General features: G+C 39.9%; 1 long non-coding RNA gene across 2 annotated transcripts; it reads left to right on the top strand.

Annotated features, from left to right (window-relative positions):
• The first annotated feature begins 19139 nt into the window (after positions 1–19139).
• LOC118686373 (uncharacterized) lies at positions 19140–23943 on the top strand. 2 transcript variants are annotated; one of them, XR_004980153.1, is made up of 3 exons: positions 19140–19643; positions 22645–22860; positions 23818–23943. It is a non-coding gene; the product is annotated as an uncharacterized LOC118686373 (long non-coding RNA). The 2 variants fall into 2 exon arrangements; XR_004980152.2 differs by lacking the exon at positions 23818–23943 and having other exon boundaries at positions 22645–23550.
• Positions 23944–24183: the final 240 nt, after the last annotated feature.

A 24183-nucleotide genomic window follows, 5' to 3' on the forward strand; every position in this document is an offset into this window, starting at 1 on the left:
AAACTAGTTATCTGGGGAAACATTAATTCATTTAGCAGTGGTTATTGTTCAAACACAGATTCTGCTGCATACCATTATGTAAAATAATAATATCATTTTCCTTTTAAAATTGCAAGAATTAGAAAGAGATTATAATTAAGGCAATGCTTTGACCTCCCCATTTCTCATGATCCAAACAAACCAAGGCAAAACAAAGATTCCCACAGGAATTGTAGCAGATCCATTCATGCATCAGCAGAAAGCAACTTCCACCAAATTCAGCATCTCAGCCCTTCCCCTCAGCTTTTCTTCAGCTCTTTTCTGGGCACTAGAAGAGGGTCCCATGTTCTGTGCTGGCCTGACAGGACAGGATCCCAGGATTTCAGGATTCAGGAACTTGCCTGTCATATGAGACCTTATGAATTGCAAGTAGAGCTTGTGCCTGGGGGAAGGGGTTGCTCGATGTTTGTACTTGGCGTGACAAGGAAATCTCAATTCACATAAATCTTGTACACTCTTCTGTAGGGGGATACAATATAAGAAAATAAAGGTAGTATAGAAAGTAATCTTAGCCCTAAAGGAGTTGCAGCTGTAGCCAATAAGGAGAGTGCTATAAAAGAGTGGGTTGGTTTGTTGAGGGGAACAGGGGTCAGTTGGCTGCTGCAAGAAAAGTCAGTGCTTTGAGGAGCTGCTTATGAGAAACATCAAGGAGGTATGAAAGTCTAGCAATATGGAACCTTTGCAATATAATAACAACACTCTTCCGTTCCCTGGGGGGTGTGAGCAAGTGGCTCTGTGGCCCTTACTTGCCAGGTGGGGTTAGCCTACGACAGTTCACATTTAATAGTCTCCTTTTATGCCCCTCATTTATTCTTTCCAGTTCTGAAACACATGTTTGGGGGAAAATGTGACTGTTTGGGGAGGAAAATGTTGTCAGATCAGTATCAGTTGTCAACAAGTCACAAGAAAATATGAAAGTCTTCTTCAATATAAAACATTTACTAAAGGTATCAAAGCTGAGGTTTGTATTTGTTTAGATTCAGTTCCGCATTAGTGACGTGATCCTTATGATGAAGAGATGCCATGTCAATGCTGTGGCAAACACTAAACTATGGAAGGGGGAAGCTGTCCAAAGCAGCCAGGTCAGTTTTAAACTTTCAATTTGGACCTGGAAGTGGGAATGGCTTGCATGCACTCAGACAAAGAAATTAATTCTGATTGTGACTAGTCACAAGGGCTCTTGTACAATTATCCTGGTTCATTAGCACTTTCCTGGCTGGAAGAGTCATATCCAGCCAGTGATTTCTTATGCTCAGTCTGAGAGCAAGTGAACTACTACCAGTTGCAGATGTTTAACACAGTCCATCCTCCCAACAGTCTTAGTTTCAGAAATGCTGCTGTAAGCCTGCTAATTCAGGCCATGTGATGTTTTATATAATCAGTTTATTTGCTAAAATAATGTGTATACATTTTCTGTAAGCTCTGCTTTACTGTCCTGCAGAAGATTCAGGCACAGAGATTAACATTCAAGTATGCACGTGGACCACACCCAGCACTCCAGTTGGAGTAGCCAAATGCTCTATGAATAACCAGTAATTCTATTAGTATGGAATCACACAGCCTATTCTTGAAGAAAATGATCAATAAAGAGGAGATACATCAGTGTCTGCATCTGGAACTCATCACTGTCAATGTTTCCAAGAATATTCCCACCCTTTCCCCTAAAGTGTGTTGGAAAATGTAGAGAGGTAAAGAGCTATTCTGAAGTGACAGAATGGCAAAATCCTGAAGGACCACAATGTCTGATTTACTTTTAAAACAATTTTAAAGATTTTGTGTACTTTTAGCATAGACATTTATTCCTCCTTCCCCATCCCTCAGATGTAAATAGAGTAACTGAGTGTAGCAGGAGTAGTTTTGAGCCCAGGATAATGGAATGAGTGTGTGAGAGGAAGAAAACTCCATAGACTCCTAAGAAATGGTAAAGTACCAGGGCAGGTATTAATATTTTTGAGAAAGGATAACAGTATTTAATATAAATTAAAATAAGAAATATCATTGCAGCAGAAGAAATGGGTTCTTATGTTTCAGACTCCTTCATTTTTTTCTACTGAGGTGTCCTGTTAAAGGCAGGGAACATTTCACAGCTGACTTATTTCATTGTTCTGTTAAGCTTATGGAATTTTTTTAAGCAGTGATTCAAATAGCTTTTTAAATGTCCTTAAGTAGTGCATCAATTACATTTCCTAAGATTAACAAGCATTCTCTGCTATGAATTAGGCACTTCCAGAGATTTATTTGCAATTTCACCCTAAATCGTTCTTTTGAAAGTTTCAGACAAAAAGATTAAACAAAGCCTGTATGAAACCAAGCACGAAGTGATGTGGTGTCTTTATGCTGCAGAGTTGTGTATGGCTCTGGAAATGAGAGACCATATTTAGCAGTGATAAAGGTGGTATTTGAGCAAGGAACAGCAGTTGTGAGAAATAAAGATCAGGCCTTTAGGGGGGTAGAGAAAAGAGGATGGAGAATTGTTGCAGTGTGATGCATTTCCTGTTTCACCTATCCCAACCCCTGAGCTATGCCAACCTTTCCTTTCCCCTTTTGCCCTCCTGCCTAAGGGCTGTCCATCAATCTTAACATTCCAGCAAGGGCGTGGTGTGGTTGGCAGAAGTTCAAAAGATGCCCCTCAGGTCCGGGCTCATTGGCCTGTCCAAGCGTCTATATCCCTTGAGCCTTCCCCTCCTCACACCTGGTTAGCCCTCACCTGTCCCTTCCCCTCCTCCTGTCCCCGGGGCTTAAAAGGACATGAGGCCATGCGGCTGGCATTCTACTGGGAGCTGTTACAACATTCAGAGGTCTACCATCCTGAAATAAAACTCTGGATTAAAACTCTACAGTAGAATCCTCTCCTTTCTCTTCACCGTCACCTGAACCTTTTCCATCAGAGGTAAACTGAGTTCCTACTATGCCTGGATTTGTTCCGAGTGCCTAGCTGCAGCATCCAGCCGACCAAAGGTATCTCTGAGGTGAAACGCCACAGCTGCCCCCTTTGGTCCAGCAGCAAGGGTCAGATGAGGCCAGGTATGTCCCACCCAGAAATATGGGGATTAATATTCCATAGAGAATCCTGCGTCTTTTTTTTTCCTACCACAGAGGAAAATATTGTAACAGAAAAGAATGTGGTTATCTTGTTTCCATAGAATAGGAGCTGGTACTTTAAATTCTACCTATATGTATTGGTTACCAGGTTGACTTCAATAGCTGAGGCAAATTTATCCATGTCAGAGTTCCAGTGAGGAGCACCAAGGAGAGGTACGTGCATAACAACAGCTAAAGATTTGCTGCTCCATCCCTCTTACAAAAGAAACTGCCTGGAATCTTCTTGATAGGGAGAAAATTGTTTGTTCCACCTGAGCTGACTCTGGCACATTTTAGGGAGGGAGGACACAGCTAAGCAGGCCTTTGATCTGACAGGCAGCCAGGAAAAGCACCTGCAGGATCTGTAGCATCAGTGTCTGTTTCTGTCTTATAGAACCCTTGACAAATAATCCTGGAAAGGGCTTTATTTCTTCTGCTCCAAACCTGAACATTTCCTCATTCAAAACTTGCTTTAGAGGAGGAGAGGTTCAAGATGTAACAACTCCCAAGATTCTTTTCACAAAGCCATTTGCTAAGGTAGCAGTGACTTCCAAATCAAGTCTATATCATGAACTCCATCTCTCATTTATACAAACTACAGCCAAAATTCCTTCCCAGAGCTCAGAAATATGTTAGAAATGGCTTGAATACTGTGGTCTGTGTGGACTGCTGTTGTCTTGTGCTTTTTCAAGAAGGCAATAGTATCCCATTCCTTCTTGTCCTGTGCTCTGATGGAATCTGCCATGATCTGTCTCCAATCACCATCGCTGGCTTGGCTTCCTATGCTTACCAAGGTTACACAAACTCTGGTTTTGGTTTCAGCTTGGCTTGCCCAAGTTCAAAAGAGTGCAAAGTGCTCCAAGGAGCCCATGTTTCTGCATGCCCACGAAGCTCCTGTGTACCAGCTTTGCCTTTCACACTCAGAGCTAACAATTGCTGTGAATTGGCTCTCCTCTGTTCTGAAGGGAAGGCACCAAAACTCCAAAGCTGTGGCGGTGGAGCTCAGGGGAGCCCCTGGCACTGTGCTGCCCCAGGGAAGCTCCAGTGCATTTCCAACCTAGCTCTGCTGGTTCTTTTTTCCGCAGCTTTGCATTTTTATTGCTTTTCACAGACTGATGACTCCATCTGACAAAATACAAGCATCCTGTTATGACTCACTTTATGTATATTTTATTCTCATTGATTTTTACTTTGTCCTTCATCTTTCTCTTTCCAATGAACCTTCCTTTCAATATCCACTTTTCTGTTTTCCTTTCATGACACATCTCTCATTCATTCCTGACATCCATCATTTCTGGTACTTTGTTTTAGCACTGATTGCTTTTTCCTTCTGATTTTAGTATTCCTAAATATTGGCTTCCCTGCACTTATGATGCTTCTGTGGTTCCATGGTTTCTAGTAGATCTCAGTAGTCTTTTATTTTTAAATGAAGCCAAATTCTCTTGAATGAAGAAAATTCTCCTGAATTTTCTTTCATTTTCTCTGATGAAGGCTGACCTGAATTCTTTCATCTGATTAAGAAATTTGTGCCCACCTTCACTCTAAGCACAGATGTGTTTTTATGAGTAGCATACAATGCATGTTGTTTGGCTGGGTGGGAACTGTCATGAGAAGAAGGAAAATTGAATGAATGTTCTTTCAGTTGAGTTCCAGCCATAATAAATCTCTATTTTAGCCCTGATTTGCAACTGAAATGTTCATATGTATTAAGATTTTGCTCAGCTGCAAAAATGTGTAAGCCATGTTAGATATTTCCATTCGGTGCTGAAATTGAGAACAACATTTGTGAGAGAATGACAGGAGGTGAAAAAACAAATTTGTGTGTGTTCCTAATTTTCTCTCCCTGAAAACAGGTCACAAGAGAAAAACAATACCAAAATAAAATGCTGACATATCCAATGTTAGCAATTTCTTCCTGATCTGCTTTCTGCTTTTCCATGTTAAGCTGGTTTTGCTCTGTTCAGGTAAACCTGGATGCTTCAAATGTGTAAGAAAAGTGACTGCTCTGGGACACTCCAGGAAAACACAGCCATGCTTGTGGTTTTGCTCTTCCCACAAATAGGAAATGTATTTTCATCTAAGTAGGTAATGCCTTTCAGTTAACAGTAAGTGGAGCCCTCAGGAGTAGCAATAGTATTCTATGCATCATGAAATTATGGAAAGAGCAATCCAGAACAGATATGAACAGCATTGCTAAGGACAAAATTTTAAATGAAGCTTCATGTCCCTGAATTTTAATTTCAAAATAAAGTCTTCTAAAACTTTCCTTTGGATTTTCCTTTCAAATCAACACTGAAATCAATATGTGATTTCTGAGAGTTTGGCATAAAAAGTTATTTTGGGGAAAACCATCACCTCAGGTCAGCTTCAACAGCTCATCCTTCTCCAGGAGGAGTAAATAAGGGTGAGGACAAGCAGAAAAATTCGGAAGCATGCATGTTTGGATCTCATTTTTTAGGAATTTTATGATTCCAGTATGGAACAGGGACATGCTACGGAGCTGTTAGCTTGACACAATTTGAGATTTTGTGTTCAATAATGAATATTATTTACAATACCCAAGGAAGCAGTTTGGCTTAAAATTAATGGGTTCTTCCCAGACTCAGAAAGTACCTGGGGTTGAAGAAATACAGAGAGTGAACATACTGAGTATCCCAGATTTCTCCTTAGGTACTTTCTGTTCAGGACTTCTCTTGTGTCCAATAAACAATTTTTATTGAAAAAATCAGTGTTTATCTTTTATAAATTTCATCTGTGGGCTCCTGATGGGAGAGGCTGTCACATGAGGTTGTTGGTGATATGAAACAAGTGGCTATCACATTTTTCAGCATCTGTTGATAGAACTTTTCCTCATTAGACCTCCTATGTGAGAAATGTCTTTCTTTTAGCTTTCTTACGCTAGTTGGTAATATAGCAGTAAGTGAAGAGAGTGTTTTCCCAAGAAGCAAACATGGTCTGAAATCGAGTTTTTGTGAGCAGACTTAAATGGCCAAAGCAAAGATCCAAGATAGGCGCAATGGCTTTTCCAGGTTACACACCAGGTCAGTGCATTGTGAGAGCTCAGGCGTGCTGACAGCAGCAGTTCAAGTGTGCACCCCATGAGTTCTGCCTATCTCATCTTTGTTAATTGGAGATTCAGTCCTGTTATGCCTCCGGCTGGTTTCCATACTTCTTCCAAATGCAGTTGAGTTGGAAAGTTGACCTTGTAATGGCTGATCATATTTATGTGCTAGGCAGCATAAAGATGTGCAGCATCATTCCTGCATTTCCTCCTGCAACAGGCATTGATTCCCAGGCTGAGGGAAAGTTGGCAAACTCATTTATTTAGTATGAATGTTATGTGAGTGTATATGTACTCTCCTGTGTGTTTCTTTTTGTGCAAAATCAGACAGGGGGAGGAAGAAAAGGCAATCAGACAGATTACTATCCTTAGTGTGGGGGGATAATGCCATTTATTCCCCTTATCATTTTTTTCACTGACAGGCTACTGTTTCCCAAAAGGTTTGATTAGGCTTTTAATTAACTTGAGCTGGAAGTGATGTGACCTCTAATTAAGTTTATTTTGTTTCTTCTGGCAGTATAATAATGAATGTATTCAAATGAGACTCGCAGATCAAGACACCCAAGCAAGTTAGCAGCTAACAATGAAGGTTGTCAGTAGATGTGAAAAGGGCTTTAAAAGGAAAGTTGTTAGCCTTAAAATTCATCTGGTTTTGTGAGCAGAAATTACTGAGGCGAGTTCCCATCATGTCTGCATGGCAGTACTTGGCCCAAATCACTGCAACTCCCCACTTAATGTCAGCTCAGTGCCTCACAGGCTGGCCAAGTTGGAGCGTTCACTAATGTTTGTCTTTGTGCCAATTATTCCTATGGTAGTGATTATTGTTTGTTTTATGAGAGCACCCAGGCATCCCAGATAATAGGATGTTCCCAGGATCCTGAGCACAGGATCTGATGGCAGAATTGACTGCCAAGTTGTACTCAACAAGTTTAAAATCAAGCTGAATCTTGCTTCGGAATGAGATTGGAAGGAATGAAATCCTTTTTTCATGGGTGATGAGGACTGACTTTTCCAGGACCACAAATGAAACCTACAGCAGTTGCAGGAAGGAAAAGAACTTTGAAAGGTCACAGGAACATAGGATTTCTAAAGTACAACATTATTTTTCCTTTTCTAATTTCTGTTTAGCAAGTCTCTAAGTTGTATCAGGCAGGAAGAATGTTTTTAAAACTCATATACAACATTAAAAGATAGGCATTCCACAGTTGTCAATGTTGCCACAATAATTTTCTTGATGAATGTTATTTTAAGTGTGATGATTGAGGTGAATGAAAGTAAAGAAAAAAAATTTTGAAAGGTGGGCATTTTTCAGATTGCATTAAAACTTAGTTTTTCTTTTTTCTCTGAAGAGCTTTACTTTTACTGACTTGAACCAACAAATGGTTTCTGTGGGAAAAGTATTGCAAAGGATTGGTGCTGTCACTGCAAAGTTCTACAAAATGTTTGGTAGAAAAAGTTCATAGGTTTTATCTTCTTGTTGGGGAGGGGTTTTTAAACTTTTTTTCCCCTCCAGATAAATTTGGAAAATTCTCTTCAGTTAAACTCTGTGGAGGGATAGAATGTAAGAAAATAGGTGCAGAAGGTAGTCTCACCCCTGAGGAGTTGCAGCTGTACTAATCACCAAAGGTTAGGAACAGGCCTGCCCTTAACAGGCCACAGCTGTGTCTAATAAGACGCGTGCTACAAAAGGGTGGGTGAGCTGCGTGAGGGGAGTGTTGGGGTTTGTTGGTTGTGCTGTGCAGAGAGATGGAGTTGTTGGCTGTGAAGAAGAAGGAGTCAGTGCTGTGAGGATCTGCCCATGAGAAATCAAGGAGAAGGTATGGCGCTTTTGCAATATGATGATAACAAAACTGTTACAGGGGTCACAGAAACAGATTCAATTAGGTTGGAACAAACCATTAAGACTGGAAGTGCAATACTACCAAGGCCACTCCCTAGCCCTGTCCCAAGTGCTACATCCACACTTTTAAATCCCTCTGGGAGCACTGACTCTGCCCCTGACCCCTGGGAAGCCTGTCCCAGGGTCTGACCAACCTCTCTTTGAAGAAATGTTTCCAAATAACCCAAACCTCCACTGGCAGAACCTGAATCTCTTTCATCCTGAATCTGTTACTTGTGAGAAGGCCACATCAGGAAAATCTCCTTCCTACAAGGTGGCTGTAAAGAAAAGAAAGGCGACTGGAACAGCACTCTCTGTAAAAAATGTCTGGAAGGAATTCTACAGTAAAGGGAAGAATAAGGAAGGGAGCCATAATAGGCTGAAATGGGAATGAGCTGATAGGTGAGGAAAAAGCAAAAACCTGTTTGTGAGGAAGTCAAAGATGGAAAGCAAATGGAGAAATGTTCAAAGGAGAGAGCAATCCAACTAGCAGCCCTTGTGAAGGAAGGCCTGAGAAACAGAAATCAATGCTACAGTTGGTGTCTGTGCAATTGAGGAGTGGAGACAGATTATGGGATTAATTGCTATTTCTGCAGGGGTTTTTTTGTAGTGTTGTATTTAGTTATTACTTGTCCTTACTTACCCTGAGTCCTGAAAGACTGACAGAAGAACATCAGTCCTTTGGGGCTCCCATATGTTGGGTCTGTTTCACCAATTTAACAACTGTTTAGCAAATGAGAAAACAATCTTGTTTTGAGAAGAACAAAGGAGTAATTAATTAATTTTGGCAGTGGAAAAAGAAATCATATTGATAAAGCTGGGCACATTTGCTTGATTTAATTCGAATTATGTATTTATGAACTTTTCTCTTTTGTAGCTATTTTTAATAAAGTCAGTAAAACAAGAATGTTATTATGTCAATATCAATAATATTGTCTCTGCCTATCAAAACAAAATGACAATTGCTAAAGCACAGCTTGTTGCATAAAATGTTAAGACTAATCTGATCATATTTACATTATGTTGGAATTCTAGTAATCATACAAAAGCTTGAAATCTTTTAACAATTATCCCACCATGCCAGGTAACATAATTTAGCTAGGGCTACATTTTCTTGCTTCTATTAGGCATTAAGTTTACTCTTTCACTGATTTTCTAGAAGCTTTTTACTGCAACATTTGACTTCTCCTTATTGAGGATAAACTATTGTGCCCGGAATTATTTTTCTTTTTTTTTTCCTGGATGTCATTTAGGCACCTGCAATGTATAGACCTGGATTGTGGAAACAAAATGCAAATAGAATTCTTTCTGTCTTTCTGTCTTTTAACATAACTTCAGAGTTCAGGAACACGGGAAATGTTTTTCATTTAATGGAGTTACACTGCTTGTGTCATGTCTCATTTTGCTTGCTGGAGTAGAACACTGCTGAAAGTAGCACAAAGTATTTGAAATGTCACTTATTTGTAAACTGATGGGCTATTTTAAAAGAAACAGAAGTGGTATCTATTGGTACCTTTGATTAAACATTCCAGAAGGTGTTGGGGATAAATCTTGCAGAAACGTTACCAAGTTCAGTGTTTTTCCATGGGAAGTGAAAGGGAGGTTTGATTTGTGGGAAGGAAACTTTAGCACACAAAAATAGAGGAAAAATTAATTTTGTGTTAAAGGATAATGTGCATGGGCAGGGAATGAAAATTAAAGGTTCATCTTAACTGTAATAATTTTAGAGTCAAGAAAATTTAATTGCCTCTGAAAAGGATCATATTACCAATTCATTGGTATTGAATTTTTTGGCCTGGAGTTTGTGAAGTGCCTAAAATTCTTTGAAGCAACTTTTAGAAAAATAGATAAAATCAGGACATCATTCTTTGAAGAGACTTGTTCATCATACTCTTGATTCCATTGAAAAACCAGCTAATAAAGCAAAAATACACTTCTTCAAGCACACTGTGTTGTAAAGACATTGGCATAAAATAGAAAACTTTGTATTTTGTTTCTTACCAGTAGAGGCATAAAGACAATTTTCATGACCATATCTTTCAACTTGGTATTTTGCAACAGTATTATTTAGCAACTGTAGCTTTTGGATCAACAGTCTGGTATAAGTTTCTGATTTTATAAATGAACATGAAAAATTGTTTGTGCAACTTGAATATTTGAAAACTCATTCCACTTCTTTAAAGTTGAAAAGAACCCGGTCAGCTCAAAATGCCAGGAGATCTGAATTCTGGTGATGCTATATTAAATCAAGTAAATGTGTCTAGTTTGTAGTTAATTATGGGAAAAAAAAAAAAAGAAAATTAATCAGGGAAATCATTGAAACAAGGAATTCTTTTCCAGCAGCTTCAGACAGGTGCCTCATATCTTTAAAGCAATGGAGGCCTATTTGCTGCCTCACACCAGGAATGTGGATCTACCTTTTTTCCCATTTAACTGAGAACATTCCAGGGCTCTCCTGAGAGCTGAGAGAGAAGGGAGAGAGCCCTGCTGAAGGTGATTCAGAATTTATGTGCTGCAGTGCTCTCTAGAGGTCCTTTTTTCCTCCACTGGCTATAGAGGGACTCCAGAGGAAGCTGATTGAAATGCCTCAGCTTGGGGCTTCCAATCATATGGGAAGAGAGGAAAAAACCACAGGGGAAAGAAATTGTGATACAACTATTATATAAACTATTATATAAACTCATAAATACATATATAATTTTTTTATAGATATAGTTACTTACAGTTTGGTTTCTAAATCTGTGTCTGCTGACAGATCACAAAAATCATTTTTTTACTACTGGAAGTTATTTTTGCCTTTTCCTCTTGTCTGTCCAAATCTGGGGCCATGCAGCTACTTGGCATCTCACACTGAGCCAGGGAAGGGAGGAACTGCTGTTTAACAACTGCCCCAGGTCCCTCAGACTTCACTCAAGCTGCTACTTCATAGAGCAGGAAAGGCAGAGGGTTTTGTGTACATGGCCTTTTTTTTCTTTCCTGCAAAATCTTTCATCTGGCTGGAAACCAAAAAAGCTTTCTCAGCAAAACAGATCCTCCTCCATTTCATTGTCCAGAGTAAGCTGCTTTTCTATTTTAATACAGTCACCTGCACTGCTTTGTATTCTAGCTTCTCCTTTGCATCTTTGTGGCAATTTTTATTCTTTTAAAACTGTTTAGAACTCAGAAGGAAACACCTCATGTTTTTAACATCCAATCCTATTGACAGTAAAATTTAGCACCATGACAGGAAAATCCATTTTGCATCATCCTTTATTACCGGGAAATGTTTTCCTACTCCTGATTCATGACAATGAAAAATTGTCGTTCAAGGGCATTGTTTGACTTCTGATTTAATGTAAGTCTTTTTCTAAAAATCCCCAGGTCCTGCTTTGTTTAAACAGTATCCTCTATTTAACATCATTAGGAGGTTGCCTTTTGATACATGAACTCAGATATTTAGCATTTGCTTTTGCTTGTTCCAGCTTCTCTATGTAATTATATCATGTGATAAAAGGCTCCATGAAAAAAGAAAATGCCCCCTGGATAAGGACCATCATCACTTTACTCCTCACTTATTCTGCTTCATTTTCAAGAGGAAGCAGAGCTGCTAGAAAATTCTTTCACCGATGGCACCGGTTTCCAGTCCTGCTTCCTACTTGGAAAGGCAGTTCTTAATATTTGGAGTATTCACAGTGAAATTAAATAGAAGTCATGAATAAAGATTAGTGCACAAGTGAAACTCCCAACTCTTCATGATTCCTGTTTTTACTCACTCATCATTTAGTTAGCATGGAGTCTGTCCCTGATGGAAATGTTTTAATGGATTAAGTTTGACCTCAGAAACTTTAGGTAACATCAATTCCATCCTTTTCCCACAAAGAAGCAAAGTAAATCAGTAATCAGTCTGCAGTATAAATTTCCTTACCTTTTCTTATACAAAGCACTTGCTTTGAGGACTTCATGAGGAAAATAACACAACTTCACTAGAAAGATAACTGCTGTGTAGATGTGGAAAATCTGGGTGGAGGGGAAATGTTTGCATTTAGGTAAATCTGCACATTTCTGGTGAGTCTTTGGTTAAGCCACAACTAAAAAACCAGTCTTTGTTGGGAGAACTGTTTCTTACACATGTATCTGCACACTCACAAGATGTAGGTCTGCTCCTGGGAGTCCTTCAATGAGATCCAGGGAAACATGAATTACTTGCACAGAAAGGAACAAAGTGTACAAGAAGCCCATTGAACTGGCATATTGTAGGAGACAAGAATAACTGTGGAAACTTGTTACAGGGAAAAATAGCCTGTGATCTGTTGGAATTTAGTTGGCTTTTTATAATTCTTTCTGTGAGGGGACTTCCCTTTTCTCTATTTATGGGATATTTCTCTATACATGGGATATTATTTTCTGCATGGAAAACTTCTGGAGCATAAAAGCAAAGGCAATCCTCTCTTGTAGATTTTAAAGAAGGGTTGGACCTCAAGGGAACAGAGACACATTGGATGATTAGTTGTCGTGGTTTAGGGCAAATTTGGAGGAGAATTTCCAAATTAGGGCCCCTCCAGACAGCAAACCCACACAGCCCCTCCCCCCAACCGGTTCGGGAAGGATTCCTCGGAGAGGAGTGGAACGAACCTGTTTATTTAATAGGCACAGCACCCCCCAGCACACAAAATGAACAATACCAGATGACACCGCTCTGAAAAAGACGAAAAATTCAGAAAGTCTCTCTTGGGGGTGGTCGCTCTGTTCTCAGTCCCTCCAGCGCTGGGGCAGCTGCTGCAGGCCACAGGGTGCAAACCCTCGGTGTTTCCCAGGTCCCAGTCCAGGGCAGGTTTGAAATGGTCAGTAAAAGGAAAGGAGAAACAGTCCAGGAAGAAATTCGGACAGTTTAGCTAAACTAGCTAATGAGCAAAAGCAAGCAGAAGCAAAGCAAGCAAGAGCGAGAGAGAGCAAAGTGAAAAGCAAAAGCAGAAAAAGCAAAAGCTGCAGTCTCTGTGTCCCACCAGGCTGATAAGAAAACCAAAACAAAACTTTCCCTCTTCAGAGCCGGTCTTAAAGGTACAGAACATAATATCCAACATTAACAGAGCACATGAATGGGGATACAAGCATCATAACGTCACCCTAGGACATTAGTATATGTAGGAAAATTGCTATTTCATCTTTAACCTTAATGGGGAAGCCTCCATCTTTTTTTGGTCAGTTAAACTTGGGCTGAATTGTAGTATTTAGACACAGTATTGACCTTAAAATGACTCTCCAGGACACTGAGGAGTATGCCCACTTAAGCATGTCTAAACAGCAGATAAATGACAAGCATCCTTCTTGTACTCCAGAGACTGTCATAATTTTTGTGTAAGAAGAGGTAATTTGTGCATCTCCTTACTGTGTTAATGTGCTCTTTCAAAAGGAAAGTTATGGGGTAGGAAGCAGGTGAGACAAAGGTGACTTATAAGGTAAAGACCTGGGTAATAGACAGAGAAGATGAAAGTAAAAGATAGCCCCTGCAATGTCTTTCATCTTTTCTAGATCAAGGGGATTTGCCAGATTAGCATGAAAAGAAGCCTGTACCTGGTACAATGTGTAGCAGCAAATGTGTCAGTACCTTCAGAAAGGTTATTGCAACACAGTTCTACAGTGCAGGCATGCTTTAAATATTTGTGTGTTTCTGCTAATTCCTAAGACTTGTTTCTCTTTAGGTATCTAATTTTTTTTTATCCATATTGGCAAAGTAAAGTTTTGCTGATTAGGAAATTTCAACAACGAAAGGGTTTTTTTTACATTCCTAGATCCATGGTTAACCCTTGTTATCAATTTCCCTGATCTGTGAATACATCCAGTTCCATACTGTCAGCTTCTTGATAAAACCTTTCCCCCCAAAATGATTACCTCGGTGTCAGATAGTGGAAAACATCACGTCTTCCTGGGACAGCCTACACAAGGGAAGTACTTGCTGTTAAGATAGGAGGACTTTGAATGGGTCACGGCTGCCTGGAATTCCTGAGTCTCACAGAGTCATATGAAAATAAAATTTTAGTTTTAAATTTATTATTTTAATTATTTTAATTATAAATCTTTTTATTATTTAAAGGAAAAATACCCTAAACCCACAGGTCTGGGAGGTATCAGATAACATTAATTTCCCTCAAACTGAGAACTGCACTTTGACATAAGATCACCTATCTGCCTAACAGTGAGGCTCTGCAGTCAGTATTCCCCCTTAAATTTCCCTATCTGATTGAAACACTTGCTGGAATCCCAGCTTAAATCCTACAGCTTGACAGATGCACAGAGAGCTCTCTAACCTGTGCCATTCATCTGCCAAGGCAGTCTTACAGCTCAGAACTGTGACTCCATGAAACACAAACCCCTTTTTCAATATCCCAGCCAGCTTTGTATCTTTTTGTTCCATTATGTTCATGTTTCTTATTCTCTTTCTTCCTTGCCTTCTTTCAGACCTTTACAATTGCAGGTTCTCTTCAAAGTCACTTCTGTGCTCTCTCTTTGACAGAGTCTCATGACAGGAGAGGCTTTTTCCCACTTTATGACAGTTTAATAATACAAACTGTGAAGCCAGAAAAGCTTGTCTGTGTTTTCTGAAATATTCACTGGCACCCATATGTTCAATATTTAAAATCTCCTATCACAGTTAAAATACTCCAAACAATCTGTGGTAGAGACAGAAAGTGTATAATAACCATCGTGTTTAAAATGCTTTTTATGAGACACTATAAAATTGCCTTTCTGACTTGAAGTGAATAATTCATTGGGCAATAAAAGTCAAAAGCAATTTACTATTTAGTACATGAAATAAAAGCAACAGGATTAGAATCACTGTTAATTTTTAGAAGACCCTATACCTGAATGCTCAATTCCTTTGAGCAGTATTAATATAAGTACTGAAGAAAACAAAGGATGATTTGGTGCCTGTTCTCAGAGTGGACACATGAGCTACACCTGCATATCTGAAATCCTGATCAGCCTTGGAGCATTCCTGCTGGCTGTGTTTGCTGGAGAGCACTGGCAGGGTTTAGACAGTTTAGGTACAGAGGATCAGCCCAAGCAGGTGATAGAGGAGCACTCGTGCACGGTGCCAGTTCAGTGTTGCATTGCCATTTAATGAGACACAATTAAAGACAAGGGTGTGAAAGAGAGACCAAGTGCTGCAAACTGCAGCTTGTCTTGTCTGCACAGTGAGCTGTGAGAAACAAGCAGGACATTTACTTGCCTCACTTCATTTTCACTTTTCTAATCATAATAAAACAAATGTATATGAGTTCCAGGTTTTCATGCAGGAGAAATAGTCTTAATGTCATACACCTACGCTGTGCTTGTAGAAAACAAGAGTAAGTTTTTAATAATGTAAATATTATCATTGGCTTTATCTTTCTTGCTTTTCAAGGAAAATACTGGCTTCACCAACTTCTGCAAAGTTCTGTCCAGCATAAATTATTCTTGGTTATTTCCCATGGACTAGTGTAATGCTGTTAATATATTGAATAATTGGCACTATTTTCATTTAAACAGAGTCTATTAGATAGCATTCAACTGTAAAAAGTAAGGTAAATATTATGCAGTGCAAAGAAGCAGAATGAGATCTTCCCAGGCTGATGAATCTTGTCTGTGTGAAATACTTCACTGGATTTTCACTTTTTCTGGAAGCAAATCTATTGTAATCAAACCAACCTTACCTTTAACACTGAGAGAACAAGAGCTGCTTCCTTTGATCACTGGGATGCACAGTGAACTATGGAGATGTTGGCAGAATCCCTGGGCCACTCTGCTTTCTGAACCAAAGACTACCATGAGAAAATGCATGAGGTTTGTTGTTTGTTTGCTTTAAGTTTACATGATATTGAGATATTGAAACTCTATTTAATGAATGTGGAGGCACTCACTCGGAGAGGGAGTGAAATGCTGTTAAAAGAAAAACCTGCTGCAGGAAATGCACATGATAACACCTGTTTTGGCAAAGAAGTGAGACCTGGACAGGCAGTTATCCTGAAAAGTCTCCCTCACAGCCCTGAGGAAAGTGTGGTTTTGTTTGTACACACATGCTCAGAAATTTCTCCATATGGACTGAGGAGTAAGTCTCACAAAACCATATGTAGCCATTATATTCCTTAGGGAAGGGCTGGAAAAGACAGCAGATGAGACCATGTCCTCATCTGCTGCTGTCCCACAGGAAGGAATCCAGCATGAACAGGTTCACCCTGAAACCAAGCACGTAACTGCAAATGGGCCACCAGGGGAAAAGGGACTGAGAAATAATGGCCATTGTCCTCTACCTCTACAGCTGAGAGTGTATCCAGAACCCACAAATTCACCTATCAAATGGCATTCAATCTTCCAGGGAAAATCAGTGACCCAGACAGAAATCAACAGAGCACTGTGCATGCACCAGCCCAAGGTACAGCAGTTCAGGCTGCAATAAATTTTGCACTTAAGGAGAAAATGAATCTGCTGCTTCTCATTAATGATTCAGACCTAATGCTGGAGCCTGGTGTTTGTGGGGGGCCTTTTGCCCCCTTCCTTTTTAATATGTAGAAATGCAGTGGGAGGCAGAGCTTTTTGCAGCACTGAGTGCCATTATCACCAGTGCTTTGCAGTTCTGAAGTGCTCAGAGCTGTAGCAGCAACTCACCAGGGATGCAGAGCAGCAGCACCAGGGCAGGGCTACACAAAAACCCAGGATTGCCTGAAACATTCCCTTGATCTCGCTCAGCAGGAGGTGCTGCTGGATCTGTCCAGGAAAAGGACTTTGAGAGCCCCACCTGCCACTCTCCTCTTCTCCCTGGTGTGTGTGGAACAGTGCTGGGAGCCTTGCTGCAGCAGGAGATGGCTCCACTGACTGGGCATTGCTGCGCAGAGGAGAGGGTTAGGGTTGGAATGGACAGGCTGCTGTGTGCCTGACTCCCACCCTTCCAAACTGGGGGTTCTACTCAGGCAGCCCTTCCCACTGGACATAAATTCATCTCTAAGAGCTACCCTTTAAAATGCTGTCCTGGTTATCTGATGTTTACTTGGTTTGTAATACTGCTCCTTGATATAGTCTGTAATGAGAAATGGAGCAATTCTGATGTAGGCAATGCTTTTAAAAACATACTGTTCTGTTTATTCCCAGGAAGCAATGAAAATTTCATTACACAAAGTCAATTTACCTAAACAAGCTCAAAGGACAGGACCTTGCAGGTGAATTAAAATTCTCTCTCTTTGTGTTTCAGAATTCAAAGGAACAGAATATGATGTTTTATAGACTAAAAAACCTATGCAAATGATTTTCTCCATTGTTGATTCTTGGTTAAGAAATCCTGAAAGGAATGCTCTGACTCATGGTGTTTAATCAGCTTTTGGGTCTGTGCAGCTCACAAGCAACAAAAAGCTGCAGGAAGAGAGAACTTGGAAGAGAAAAAGGAAAACGCATTCCCAAATATTTTTGAAGCTACTCAAGTGAAAATCCATCTCATGTGCTCACATGCCAGCTGACCAGTTTTATACAGGCAGAGCACTTGGTGTTGGATATTCATTAATGATTTTGTGACAAATCAGCTGTATTTTCATCTGCAGGTATAAATACATCACTGAAGATTTCAAAAAAAGCACAGAGTGCACGAGGATGTAAAATTTAAATTGGATTTATTTTTTCAGCAAACCTTTGTGCATTTCATTTTCAATGAGCTCCTATTTGAAATGCCACCTCCAGAAGACAGCACCTTTAGAAGCTGTCACTGCCAGCATCTGATCTCATAGCAGAGAGCTCACTTTTTATGTTAATCTCACATTCTCCAAACACATTATATGAACTGAATCCCTCAGGAAGGCCTCACTGCTTCTAAACTCAGCATATGGTGAGCAGTCAGTAAACTGGTCATATTATAGCGGGCTAAGCTTGGAATAGTTCTAACAGAGAAAGGAATGGGATGTGAGGGCTCCCTGTCATTGTGCTGCCAGCAGGAAACATCTACATTATTGACAATTCATTACTCATCATTTTTAGCAAGTGACACTGATGCTGCCTCACAAAGTGAGCAAAAGTCTGTCTCAGCAGTGTTGGGAGGGATTTCATGGACAATCAGCTCATGGGATACAGCAGGAGGCTCTGGAGCCTGTGCTCTTCCAGCACTCCTAAGCATACCTGAACAGCAAATGTTTGCAGACTAAAGCAGGACACACAGATTTAAATTGCTCTGAATTGTACATAAAGTCAAAAACCACTTGAATACACCAAATGAAATAAGTTATTTAAAACTAACACTGTCCCTTTTTGGGTGGGCGGGAAGGGAATAAGAGAGGGGAGTCACACCAGGGGAGCTGCCTGCTGTGTTGTGTACAGAGTATTCGATATCCAAGACAGATTTTACCACAGTGCTTTGACTTGTTTGGTGTCTGAGCACAGGAAGAAGCTGGAGCAGATGCTCAGTTCCATGAGCAGTACAATCACTGTAACTTACTCACCCAAAGGCAGCTGGCTGGTTTCCCCACTTGAGGGAGAAATTCGTCTTGGTGTCGTGAAAAAAGTATTTATTTTGCACTGCTTATCATTTTGTTTATCTGACTAGATATAAGTGTGGGACATTTGCTGTCACGTGTTTTTGAGAGGATTCATTAATAAAAGTGAGTTTTAATTGGTAATTCCAAGGCAGTGGGAACTTGGCTGCTGAATATAACAGACAGGTTGGAAACACTTGGTATCAGAGAATATCTTTGCTGTCACAGAACATCTCTATCCTTGCTCCCCTCTTTGTGCCTGTTATCTCTGCAGTAACTCAACTTTCTCAAAAGCAAAACCTCTGTTTGAGTCTGGGAAAATTTCCTGTAGGGCCCACATACAAAGCAGCTGGGCAGTTTCCAGAGAAGGAGCCAGGAAACAAAGCTGGTGGAAAGCAGCATGCAAGGCAGTGTGTCTGTTCCTACAACCCTCAGCACAGGAGGGTGCTTTGCAGCAGCCCTCAGCTCCCAGGAGACAGAGCGGCTCATTCCAAAGGCAGGAAGGACAAGGCCACACTGAGTTTCTGTTCCTCGACCTCCCAGCTGGGTAGTACTGGCCTCTCATTTTGTTTTTACTTTTAACTTTGCTGAAAAACCTGTATTCTTTGGTTGCTATCATCCTCAGGATAAGAATAGCAGAAACTGAATATTAGAAACCATATTTCCCAAGTTCTATTGTGCATTCACATAATGCTATGCAGACCTAGCTCTACTTTCCCACATGAGGCCCTTGTTGCACACATTTCACTCTGTGGCTGTGAGGAAGCTCCTTAATTTTAAACAGCCTGAACAGCTCACACACATCTATGGGACAGAAGGGCATGAAACTGAAGTGTGTTTGAGAAGAAAATCTGAGTGGGACAAAACATTTTCTTTATCACTAATTGATTTTTGTAGCTTTGTTAGAAAATTCTTGGCCCTGTTAATTGCATAAAAAAGTATGTTTTATTTGCTTGAACGATCTCTTTTATCATGGAAAACTGTCAAGCTCAGGAGGAGAAAAAGGAATATTATATTAATGGGAAAAGGAGAATGATTTTGTTAGTCTTGATGTACTTTGAAAGAATTTGAATTAAGCTGATACTCCATCTGATTTTCTGCAGTGCTATACAATCTGGTAAGTAAGTGCTCAATGTATCTGTTTCTGTATGTGTGCTGAATAATCCATGGCCATGTTTATAAAAATAACATGGCATAAAAATAACTGAGTAAACTTCTTACTGACATTTGGATAAAATCATTTAACCTGAAAGTGATGTGGTAATTGCTTCTTATCATAGCAAGTGTCTATACTTTTTTTTTTAGACTCCACTGAAAATCTGATCAGTGAATAAATATAAATCTAACTATAAATATAACATAGTTATTTACTGGTGTTTCTGTGTTGAAATTCTGTATTCTGGAGACTCTTTAAACTATGACAATTTGACCTTTATCTTATAGGCAAAGAGGGTGGGTTTTGATATCTCTTGGCTCAGTTTAACTGAATCCTAAAAAAAATGTAGGCACACCTTCATGACCTGCAGACCTCATGGTGCTTCATAAAGAAATCGCAAGAATTTAAAGCCAAATAAATAGGCTTAATTTATATTCTTCCCCCTAAACAGATCACAGCAGAAGAGTGATATAATGTGGGTTTCTCAGTTCATAGTTGTAAACAGGGTATTTTTATATTTTCATGGTTTTAATGATTCAAGAAAATGGGGTAGATGGGAATTGTCAGCCTTGAAGAAGTAGCCACACTGGGATTTAGCTGTACTGCTGTCCCACATGCCCTGAACTGGACTACTCAGTCTGCCAAGATAAAAGTGTTGGGAACCCAATGCACTTAAAGGATATCTGATATGACCTGTAAGCAGCTAAGCAGCTGGTATCTCTATGCTTAATAGTCCAGACAGCATGAAAAGCAGAGAAGAGAAATTCTGGATTAGAGGTATTTTATAAGTAGTAGCATATGCTAAAAGCGCTTGCACCAGTTGGTGGCGTAGTACTTGTGGTACTTGTAGTAGCAAAAGTAGTCACCACTTTGGAAAATTGGAGACAAGCACTTAAAATCGAAGTTAGGAACCCTTTTAAGGCTGGATTTATAATGTCTGAAATTATGTATGACAGATCCATCCTTTCCTATGCTGTAGAATTCCCTGTTGGCAGCAAACCAGCTATGTGAGGGACATGGCACACCAAGGCAATCCTAGCAAGGAGACATGGGCAGGTGAAGAGAAATAACAAAGTCAGTCTAAAATGTCAAATTCAGGATCATTTAATGGATCATTCACAAAACCCCCTCCAAATCTTTCAGAAATGATGGGTTTGATCCACAGGTGCCTGAACACCGCAAGTCCCCTCTTGATCACAGACATAGAGGACTTAAAGGATCCTTCACTGAGTTGAATTACAGCTCACATCAAATAATAAAGGCAAAGTTTTCAAGCAGACTTTGCTTTCTGCAAGGGTCCATATATAATAACAGGAATTGCCATGTTGCTAAGTTTCTATTCTCTCTTCCATGCCATTGTCAGTCAAGTGATTGCTTCATGTAAAAGATTATAATCATTGTAATCAAATATAATTTAAAACTTATGCTAGGTGGGCTGATGTTGCATCAGAACCACTCTCAAAGCTACAATTAAATTTTCTGTCAGTGTTTTTCTTATAAAGTCTGGTGTTCATTGGGTTTTTCATTTATTCATGAATGTTTATCCAAACTTCAGATGCACTTGTGCATAAATATAATTGAAACAATAAATTAATGTTTATTTTATATGGAAGAATATGAAGGTAATTAGTAATGTAATGAGTTGAAGGTCAGAGCAATCACAGGCATTTTTACTTAGTTTGTACTCATAACTGTAAATATCTTTGCACATGCACAATTTCCTTGTAGCTTTGGCATGCTGGCTTTAAAAAATGCCATTTTTCCCTGTTTTCAATTTGCACCCTCCCTTCAGGTGCTTATGAATATTGACATGATCCCCATTTGGTGCAATCAATAGCTGGAACTACACAAATGCTTTTTTTAAACGTTAAGGAGCATGAAATATTTGAAGTCATGCCTGATAATCCTGTCTGTACATTAATGGGTTGATTGGATAGGGATAAGTGGTCTGAGGGGCACTGACAGAGTTATTCCCCTTCGGTTTTAGTCCAGTTCGTGCACCTTTGATAATTACCTGGACTCTGACTGTACCAGGCTGTGAGCAACCTGACCCAGCCAGCTCTGCTCTGACTAGGTGACCTCCAGAGAGCTCACCTGAATTTTTCTGGTATTTTATGGCGCTGTTCTATCACACTTTGTATCATCACAAAACCCCTTGTGCTAGAAGGAAAGTTGCTGATCATTACCATGCAGCTCTTGTACTGTGAATTTCTCAGTGCCCATATGGCCTCCCACGTTAGCAGCAGCAAAAGGACAGATGTTTTTGTTATCACAGCTGGAAGCTGAGTTGCTCAATGAACAACAAAAAGCAAGTCATTAGACAACAATCCTTAACGTAAAATACAAATCAGGCAGGAAATAAGAATTGTTTGGAATCTCAGTACCATGTGATGTTTTTCGTGCAGTCTAGAAGAGTAAATGCTACAGAAATACCCCTTTCAGGTGTGCAAGCAGTGCAGGAATCATAGGCCCTGATGCCTGAGGTTTTGACCCTGTGCAGCCTTAAAGAGAGGCGTGTTGTTCTTAGGCAGGATCTGCCAAGGGGAGAGGAAAACATATTTGCTTTTGAGAGTTAACTCAGTTCTGGTAAACCACGCATTCCATCTGCCAGCAGGAATATAGTGTTCCGTGATACCACAAAAATGTGAAAAAGCAAAGTATGCTCTTAAAATTGCACAAAGCTGATGCTTGCAATGTGAGATTCCCTCATCTGTGTATGATGGTGGAGCCATTGGGCTCTGTGGTACCTGCTCCAAAGCCAGAGGGCATGGACAGAGCTCTGTGAGTGACCTGCGCACTGTGCAGAGCTCCGAATTCCCACACCCAGGAATCCTGCTGCTCCTGTTTCCATGCACACACTTTACTGAGTGGTCTAAGTTTGGTCTGGGGCTCCACTTGGGAACTGCGGTCACGATTTTTGTTTCCTGGTAATGAAATCCACTTTCCTGCTTCTCTTTCACAGCCCCTCATGATCTGAACCTCGAGCATGGTACAAACCTTTCACTCCTGACAGGACCCACCTCGTGCCCAGGGAGCAAACTGCTGGAGGACCTCATGCCCACCCACTGGGGTGCTCCAGGTGATACTGCAGGAAACAACTCCCACCTTTCCTGCTTTGGAAACTGCACTCATGGCTTATTCTAATGAACACAACTGCTGTGTTGCCCTAAGCAACTAGGTGTGTGATATTAATAGTTAGGCAGATAAAATTAATGCTGAATGGAAAGGCCTGAGGCTTGGTGTTTTTTTATAAAAAAAGTGATTTTTGCCAGACATGGCATCTTTGAAAAATCTGTAATGCCAGTGATTAAGAAAGACTGGCTTGAGAAACTGGGAACTTGACCACAGAGAGATTTGGGTAAGGTTTCTAAGACCGAGTGATTCAGCACTTCTGCTCCACTGCTTTCTGAGTATCTAAATATCTTTTGCAAATGGAACTTAACTACATTGGAACATTAATTTCTGAAAGGCATCATGGGAATGACAAAATAAGAAGCTAAGCTTGGATCTCCTGCAAGTCCATCAGTTCTCTACCAGCCCAATGTTAGCTGGGGAAAGAGAACCAAAAGATGAAAGGAAGTAGCACTTATGGATAGAACTGCAATGAGGAGAAATATTAGAATTCAGTAAATCACAGATGAAGCGGAAACTCGATCACATTTAAAAAAAAATATTTCTATTTTACCATCCAAAGGTTCAAATAGTGAGCAAAAAAAAGAAATTAAAGTTTACACTGTTCCTTGCTTTGTATGAACTCTTTCATTGATTGCAGGGCTCTAGAAATGAAGAATGGTTTGTTCACTGTAACATTTTCAATTAATCATATTTAAGGTTCAAATAGTGAGCAAAATAAAGAAATTAAAGTTTACACTGTTCCTTTCTTTGTGTGAATTCTTTCATTGATTGCAGGGCTCTAGAAATGAAGAATTGGTTTGTTCACTGTAACATTTTCAATGAATCATATTTAAGGTGACACCCTGGTATTATAATTGAAAGCCATATAACAGGGAAACATAATGACCTCTCTTGTAATCCTGGAGTTTTCAATGGAGTATCCTCATACAGGAGTAATTTGATATTTTGCAGTTTTAAAATGTAATTGAAAGCACTTTTATTGGATGTGTTCTCATTACAGAGCCACCCAGCCTTCATTTGATAAAGCTGCTCAAGAACAGACTTGAATGATTAGTCAGAAGGGAAAGAACTCCTGACGAGAAAGAGAAAATAGAAGGCCTGGAAAAATTTTAATCACTGTAAATTTTGAGATAATGACATTGCTCTTCAAGATATTGTGATTTTTTCTCTCCTAGCATTCAGAACCCTCTGTATTACATTAAATGCTTCACTGCAGTCTTGCAAGGTTTCTAAGATGTAAACTGGCAATTCACTGAAGCCACAGAAGGAGCAGCAGCACTGCCTCATTTTCCCTGCTTGCTACCAGACTTCTCCTTTTCCTTACCTGTTTGCCTTCACTGCCATTTTATTTGATATTGCAGCTTCC

The sequence above is a fragment of the Molothrus ater genome, chromosome 4 (genome assembly GCF_012460135.2).
Source record: "Molothrus ater isolate BHLD 08-10-18 breed brown headed cowbird chromosome 4, BPBGC_Mater_1.1, whole genome shotgun sequence".
NCBI classification, from domain to species: domain Eukaryota; kingdom Metazoa; phylum Chordata; class Aves; order Passeriformes; family Icteridae; genus Molothrus; species Molothrus ater.